This window comes from Heterodontus francisci, chromosome 36 (genome assembly GCF_036365525.1).
Source record: "Heterodontus francisci isolate sHetFra1 chromosome 36, sHetFra1.hap1, whole genome shotgun sequence".
Taxonomy (NCBI): domain Eukaryota; kingdom Metazoa; phylum Chordata; class Chondrichthyes; order Heterodontiformes; family Heterodontidae; genus Heterodontus; species Heterodontus francisci.
The window spans coordinates 30295290-30304429 of NC_090406.1; positions in this window are offsets into that span (position 1 = coordinate 30295290).

Consider the following 9140-nt stretch of genomic DNA (forward strand, 5'->3'; position numbering starts at 1 on the left):
ACGTCATAGTATTTCAGCACTGGAATTGCCATCACTAGTTGCTTGATTTTAGTGAACGCTGCTTCTTGTTCTGTGCCCCAATACCACTGCACATCCTTGGCGGTGAGTTGTTTAGTTTAGTTTTAGTTTTTTTAGTTTTAGAGATACAGCACTGAAACAGGCCCTTCGGCCCACCGAGTCTGTGCTGACCAACAACCACCCATTTATACTAATCCTACACTAATCCCATATTCCTACCAAACATCCCCACCTGTCCCTATATTTCCCTACCACCTACCTATACTAGTGGCAATTTATAATGGCCAATTTACCTACCAACCTGCAAGTCTTTTGGCTTGTGGGAGGAAACCGGAGCACCCGGAGAAAACCCATGCAGACACAGGGAGAACTTGCAAACTCCGCACAGGCAGTACCCAGAATTGAACTCGGGTCACTGGAGCTGTGAGGCTGCGGTGCTAACCACTGCGCCACTGAGTTGTGTAATGGTTCACACTCCAACAACAAATTGGGCAAGAATTTTGCTAAATAGTTGACAAATCCAAAAAATCGTTGCACTGCTTTTACATCTTTTGGTAGCCACATTGCTGCTACTGCTCTCACCTTTTGGGATCTGGGCAAAGATCTTTTGCTGTCAGTACATGATCTATGTACTTGACCTCGGGCATCTTTAATTGTAATTTTTTCTTGTTCAGCTTCAGGTTCATCTGCCGAGCTCTGCCTAGCAGTCACACTAGATTTTGATCATGGTCAGCAATGGCTTCTTCCATTGAGTCTCTGTATCCATAAACTATCAGATCATCCACTACAGCTTCCACTCTGGGAAGATCACTAACTATCTTATGCTGTCTGCGTCAATACTCCTCTGGAGCCGTGGAAATGCCAAATGGCATGCGCAACCATCTGTATCTCACGAATGGCATCCAGAATGTGGTTAGAAAGCTGCTGCTTTCACCAGCTTCACTTGCTAGTAACCATCCTTCACAATTAGGGTAGTGAAGATTTTTGCCTTTGCAATTTGTGGCAAAATTCCTTCGATGGTTGGCATGGAGTAGTGTGATCTCTTCAGAGCTTTATTTAGATCCTTTGGGTTGATGCATACTCTCAGCTTTCCAGATTGTTTCACTGCTACCATGCTGCTAATCCATTCTGTTGGGGTTATCACTTTCTTGATTACTCCCTTCTTTTCCAGCTCTTCTATCTTGTCTTTCAGGCTGGCCTTGAGGGCAACTAGAACTTTCCTCGGCAGATGGTGAATTGGTCTTACTCTCTCATCTACTTTGAGATGATATTCTCCAGGAAGACATCCTAACCCTGTAAATACATTGTTGTATTCCTCGAGGACCTGTTCTGTGGTTTAGTGTGCTGTGACATGTTGCAAATTTCTTTTTGCATATTGAGGGTTACCAGTCCAAGCTTTACACTTGCTTTGGCTGAGATGAGTGGCTTTTGCTCGCCGTCTATGATCTGGAACTCCACATCTTCGTTCTTGCCATTGCATTGGGCTGTCAGAGTAACTTGTCCTACTGGCACTAGTGTGGTGCCATCATATAGCCTCAACCTTACTTTCGAGGGCTTCATTTTTGGATCGCCATGTTGAGCCACTTTGCACAGGTCTGTGAAGGTCAAGATGTTGCATGACTCACCGGTGTCTATCTGACACGTTATGTTGACTTGATATTCTCCTTTTGCAGTCATCATTCAACAGTCACAAACCATTTATCACCTATCAACCTGACTGAACCAACCTATTGCATGGTGTATAGTGATTCGTCAGAATCTTCAGCTTACATCTCTCCAGTGGCCATCTGTACCTGCTTGTTGTGCTTCCTTCTAGCCAAACACTTGTGTGCAAAATGATTCAGCTTCTTGCAGTAAGAACACTGCTTTCCCCATGCTGGACATGCCTTCTTTTCCTGTGCGTGATGTCCTCTGCAGTATTTACATCCTGCCCTTTGTGATCTTTCTGCCCTTTCGTCCTGGAATGTCTATCAGTATAATTCGAGGCCTGGTCTGTTCTGCCATGAATATGCTCTAGCTGCTGATTTACAGCCTCAGCACTCCTGCACATCAATCGCTTTCCTGAGAGTCAGTTTGTCTTCTATCAGTAGACGTGCTCTCACTGAGGGATATCTTATGCCTAAGACAATCCTGTCTTTAATTAGATCATCTTTTAGTTGCGCAAATTCACAGGATTCTGCAAGCTGTGTTAATGGAGTCACATATTGATCAAGGATTCTTTTTCACCTTGGGCCGTAATATTGAACACATACTGTTCATAGGTTACATTTACTTGGGGTTCAAAGTGTGTCTTCAAGGTGTTTGAAATTTCTGCTGTCTGTTTTTTATGTTCTTCAGAGATTTAGGGTGGAATAGACTTTGTAATAGTATCTCCCAACAGTGATAAAGGTGTAGCTACTCATAGCTGCTCTGGTTTGTTAATTAAATTTCGCAATTTCATAAATTTGACATTGCGAGTGGAAAAATTGCCAGTTGTGCTTCATATCACCTTTCATTTCTACCGGCACAGGCATAGGAAAATTTGCAGCCATTGTCTTACCTTGTGCTTTCAGCTGTTTCTTTGTTCCTTTTCTGTGACTTCCTGTGGCTTTTACCAGTTCTGACCATTCCTGTGGCCTTTATTCCGTAGCTGTGCTTGTAAACAGCTCTTCAACACTTAATCCCAGCTCCACTCTGACACCATGTTACGAGCTCACAGGACAACAGTCTGGTGTGTACTGTGTCTTTAATGAAACTGACTGTAATGGTTGCCTCCAGGCAGAGTGCCTCATGGTAGAGGTCACATGACTATGGCAAGCCAGGAGGCACATTGGTACAGTATTGCATTTCTGTCCCCAACAATCTCCTTTGCTCCAAGGAGAACAACCCCAGCTTCTTCAACCTAACCTTGTAGCTAAAATCCCTCATCCCTGGAACCATTCTGGTAAATCTCCTCTCACCCTTTCAAGGACCTGCACATCCTTCCTAAAGTGTGGTGACCAGAACTGGATTCAATACTCTAGATTTGGCCTAACCAGAGCTTTATAAAGATTCAACATAACTTCCCTGCTTTTGTACTCAATACCTCATTTATGAAGCCCACGATCCCATATGCTTTGCTAACTACTCAATATGTCCTGCCACCTTCAAAGACCTATGCACATGAACTCCCAGGTCCTTCTGTCCCTGTACACGCTTTAGAAATGTGCCATTTAGTCTATATTACCTATCCCTCCTGCCAAAAAAAATCATCTCATACTTCTCTGTATTAAATTCCATCTGCCACTTGTCTGCTCATTCTGCTAGCCTATCTATGTCCTGTTGCAGTTGTTTGATATCATCCTCACTGTCTGCCACACCACCAAGTTTGGCACCATCGGCAACTTTTGAAATTGTACTCTGTATTCCAAGTCATTTATATACATCAAAAAAGCAGCAGTCCTAGCAGGGAACCTTGGGGAACACCATTGTCTACCATCTTCTAGTCTGAAAAACAACCACTTACTACGACTCGCTGTTTTCTGTCCCGAAGCCAATTTTTTATCCAAATACTGACCCTCCTATTCCACGAGCCATAATTTTGCTAATCAGCCTTTTATGTGGTACTTTGTCAAATGCTTTCTTAACATCCATACAGAAAACATCCATTGCTTTCCCTTCATCAACCTCCTCTGTTGCTTCATCAAAAAAGTCAATTAGTCAAGCACAATCTGCCTTTTACAAATCTGTACTCGCTCTCCTTAATTAACTCAAATCTCTTCAAGTGCTTGTTGATTTTTTTTCCTGATTATTGTTTCTAAAACCTTACCCATCACTGATGTTAAACTGATCAGTCTGTAGTTACTAGGAATGTCCTTACACCCTTTCTTGAATAAAGGTGTCACATTTGCCACTCTCCAATCGTCTGCCTCCTCCCCCATATTGAAGGAAGATTGGGGGATTATGGCAAGGCCTTCCGCTATCTCTACTCCCACTTCCTTTAGCAACCTGGGATGCAAGCAATCAGAACCATGTGACTTATCCACTGTAAGTATAGCCAGTCTTTCCAGTACATCCTATCAATTACCTCTACTATTTCCGCTTCTAACGATATTTGTCTGTATCCCCTTCCTTAGTAAACACCGATACAAGTATTCATTAAGTATTTCTGCCTTACCCTGCACCTCTTAGCATACATCACCTCTTCATCCCTAACAGGCCCCAACCCACTACAATGAGAAACTTTTTATGTTGTCTGATGCAACATAAATGAGATGCGTGGAGTTCAGTTTGTTGAAGATCTCAAACAGGCTTATTAACAGCTAACAAGTGTATACTGTGCAGAGCTAACTATTTACAGAACTTGCCTCTTGGTGTTACAATAGAAGAGTGACTCTGGCTCTGAGTCACATGACTATGTCCTGGTACTTGGCTCATTAGCATACTAAGATCTTAAACGGACATCACTCTTAAAGGCAATCACACAACACCCACCTTTTACTACCTGCTTACTATTTACATGCCGGTAGGTGGTTTTTGGGCTCCCTTTTAATGTTAACTGTCATTCTATTCTCTTTGCCAGTCTTAATTTCCTCCACTTCCCCTCTCAACTTTTTGTGTTTGGCCTGGTTCTCGCTTGAAGAATTCACCTGACATGCCTCATACACCCTCTCTTTTTTTGTTTCTTCATTTTTTTAATATCTCCTTCACCTTCCAAGGAGCCCTGGCTTTGGTTACCTTACCCTTTGCCCTTGTTGGAATGTACCTAGCCTGTATTTGAAACATCGCCCCCTTAAATATCACCCATTGTTCCATTAGTTTTTCCCGTCAGTCTTTGGTTCCATTTTACCCTGACTAGATCCCCTTTTACCGAATTGGAGTTGGCCCTCTTCCATTTTAGAAGTTCTACTTTAGATTGTTCCTTGCTCTTCTCCATTACTAAATAAACCTTATGATACAATGGTCACTCTTACCCAAGTGCTCCCTAACAGACAGTTGGTCCATTTGACTCACCTCATTGCCCAGCACCAGATCCAGCAATGCCTCCTTAGTTGGACCAAGAACATACTGGTCAAGGAAGTTCTCCTGAACACATTTCAGAAATTCCTCTTATTCTAACCCTTTATTCTAACATTATCTCAATCGATATTTGGGTAACTAAAGTCCCCCAATATCACCACTCCATAGTTCTTGCACATCTCTGTGATTTTCCTGCAGATTTCTCCTCTATCTCTCTCTCTCACTATTTAGAGGCCTACAGAATATTCCCAGTAGCGTGATCACACACTTTTTGCTTCTGAACTCTAACCAAATGGATTCTATCTTTGCCCCCCTCAAGGACATCCTCTCTTTCCCACACTACAATGTTTTTCCCCAATTAGCACTCCACCCCACCTCCCTTTTTTCATTCCCCATCTTTTCTGAACACTTTTTATCCTTGAATAGTAAATACCCATTCCTCACCATTTAAGCCAAGTTTCCATTACTGCCACATCATATTCCTACATGGCTATTTGTGCTTGTAGCTCACTAACCTTATTGACCACACTTTGTGTATTTACATTCATGCATCTGTCTATGTATTCCTCATTGTCTTTCTTAGTCTGCTGCTATCTAATGATACTACTTCCTTCTATAGTATGGTCCAACAGTCTGACTCCTTTATGCACCTTATTCTTCTTTTCTACTATATGCTGGTGCCCATTCCCCTGCCAATTTAGTTTAAACCCTCCCCAACCACACTCGTGAACCTCCCCTCAAGGACATTGGTCCCAGTCTTGTTGAGGTGCAGCCCGTCCCTTTTGAATAGGTACCTTTTGCCCCAGAACAAGTCCCAATATCCCAAGAATCTGAAGTTCTCCCTCCTGCACCTTGCCTCCAGGCATTCATTGATCCTCCCCATCTTCCTATTTTTACTCTCGCTAGTGTGCGGCACTGGGAGTAATCCAGAGATTACTACCTTAGAGGTCCTACTTTTTATACTTTTCCCCAACTCCTGAAAAACTGATCTTAGAACCTCAATACTTGCTCTTTTTATGGCATTGGTACCAGAACTTCTGGCTCACTCCCTTCCCCCTGCAGAATATTCTGCATCCACTCTGTGATGTCCTTCACCCTGGCACCAGGGAGGCAACAAATCATGCAGGACTCACAATGATGGTTACAGAAATGCCTGTCTGTCCCTCTAACTATGGAATCTCCTCTCACAACTGCATTTCTACTCTTTGCTGCTCCCTCCTGTGCAGTCCCTTGCCCACTGGTGGCATGGTCTGGACTGCACTTCAAGGTGTCGTCACGCTCAGCAGTCTCCAAAGCTGAGTATTGGTTTGAGACTGGCACACACCCCGAAGACTCCTGTACTTCCTGCCTCTTCCTACCCTTCCAGATGGTCACCTATCTACGATCCTGAAAGCTGACTGCCTGTAAGGTGACCACGTCCTGAAATGCACGATCCAGTAAACTCTCATCCTCCCTTATGCTCCGCAATGACTCCAGCTGCTCCTCAAGCTCAAGTAGCTGGAGACACTTCCTACACACGTGGCCCCCCCAACCAAGACACATGAAGTGTCCTGAAGTTCCCACATGGTGCAGGAATTGCAAGAAACAGGTCTCAGCTGCCCATCCAGGATCTATGAAAAAGTTTCTATTCCCTCTTTTAAAAACTTAATACTTACATAAACTATTAATGAATGCCTCTATACCTGCTCTGTGCTAATACTCTGAATACTAATTCCCTTGTTATACTTACCCTTATTGAAATTTTATTAGCTTAACTAGTTAAGCTATAAATTTAATATAGTACTTTATAGTTTCCTGTTCCTATTTAAATCGCGGCCTGAATTTTAAAATAAAACCTAATACTCAACAACCAATCACCTACCTGCTGTTCTCTGACATCACTCCTTGCATTTTTGGAAATATGCAATCAGGTCCGCGCTGCTCCCTCACTCTCTCTCTCATTCCCCGCTGCTGCCGCTGGTATCTTTGATCAAGTCCGCACATCAAATAATGTAAAAATATATCTATATTCTTACAAGCTCTAGTTAGTTGGCTGCAAGACTGGAATGAGGCAAGGGAGAAAAGATCTGTTTACCTTAGAACAAACCCTTCAATGAAAGCAAAAGAAAACTACTGCGGATACTGGAAATCTGAAATAAAAACAGAAAATGCTGGAAATACTCAGCAGATCTGACAGCATCTGAGGAGAGAAACAAGAGTTCAGTTTCAGGTCGATGACCTTTCATCAGAACTCTGTTTCTCTCTCCACAGATGCTGTTATTTCCAGCACTTTCTGTTTTTATTGAAGAGTCAACCACATTGCTGTGGGTCTGGAGTCACATGTAGGCCAGAACAGATAAGGACAGCAGATTTCCTTCCCTAAAGGATATTAGTGAACCAGATGATGTTTTTTTAAAAGCAACCATGGATGATAGTTCCATGGCACCGTTACTAACACTAGCTTTCAATTCCAGATTTTTATTAATTAAGTTTAAATTCTACCAGAACCTGAGTTTATACCATTCAAAACTGACAGTAGGTAGAATGGTTTGAACTTTGTTTTGTGAATTTTATGCTCATTAGGTGAGAGATGTTACTGCTGGGGAGTGGAACATTTTTCATTTCAGGTACCAATCCCAGAATGAAATACTCTCAGCTCAAATGCATTCCCAAGTAAAGCTCACTCCATTCTGTTATCATACACTCCCAGCTCAGGCCAGCCAGAGTTAAGCTTCCTCTAGAATCCCATTCTGCATTCCCAGATTAGGTGCAGCACAGGTTAGATGCAGAGTAAAGGTCTTTGTATACAACTTCCATCAAACACTGATACACGAAATGCGCTGCAGATTAGATGCAGAGTAAAACTTCCCTCTGTACTACCCAAATAACATGTCACAGCCCCAACCTCATCAGTGTGACTTTTTCCACACCAATCATCCTTGTGTCTCTGCCAATTTAGTGCCAAATTAAGGGCAGTTTTGTGCTGACAGACCATGACTACTGAGTGTTGGGTTGAGACGAGGAAACCACCCCCCCCACCCCCGACCAACTGCGAGAAGACCATCATTCTGGGGTGTATACAAACTGGAATGAAAATCCAGTGATTAACCCGCTGCATCCTCCACTCTGCTGCCAAACACATTTATGAAGACAGCATCACAGTTTTAAAAACATAACAAATAATGAAAAAGAAAAAACCAAGTGTATGAGTTTGTCACTTTTTCAATTGATTAACCCATGACCCCAGTGATTAGTGCACACACTGACAATTGTATTGCGGAATGCAAAGCCTAGGACCCAAGCTCTGGAATTCCCTCTGTACACCTCTCCGCCTCTGTTTCTTCCTTTAAGACACTCCCTAAAACCTACCTCTTTGATCAAGCTTTTGGTCATCTGACCTAATATCTCCTTAAGTGGCTCAGTGTCATATTTTGTTTTATAATGCTCCTGTAAAGCACCTTCGGATGATTTATTATGTTAAAGGCACTATATAAATCGTTGAGCTCAAAATGTTTTTGTGCCACAAAAATAGATTACTGTACTAAAGGTTCTGAATATTTACACTGCCTGAGCAGAACCATTCCAGTTGTCTAATCTAGATCTCCAAGCTCACACTCAGCTGACAGTAGTGATGTTCTCCTCCCATGGCTATCAATTGGTGTCTTCCTGCCCTCATTTCATAGCTTGATGCTGTTCTGAAATAATACGGAACAATGCAGAAGTTCTGAGTGTGAACATTGCCCCAGGTACTTTACAGTAAAAACTCACTGATTATGTGGTGCCCATACGATCAGTTCCTCCTTACAAGGTGAGCAGGCACATTGGGGAAATTAAAACACCGGCTTCAAACAGCAGTTACGGTAAAGGAGAGTGGTGACTGCTTAGGTCTGTGAGCCCTCCCTGGTGTATCTCTTCTTTGGGCAGCTGTAGTATATACCCAGGGAGACAGCACTAAGCTGCTTTACAAACACCTTGACACCCTATCCTCTCCCTGCAGCAAGTACAGATCTGATCCAAATACTGCAGTCATATTCTGGCTTTACATTTATTAAAATACCTTCAATATTTTAATAGCGGAGGGAAAAAACTGATTTAAAATCCATAAGTCAGCAGTGAGCTCCATTCAGATTTAATTCAAACTATTACAAAGAAAAACTATTACAAAG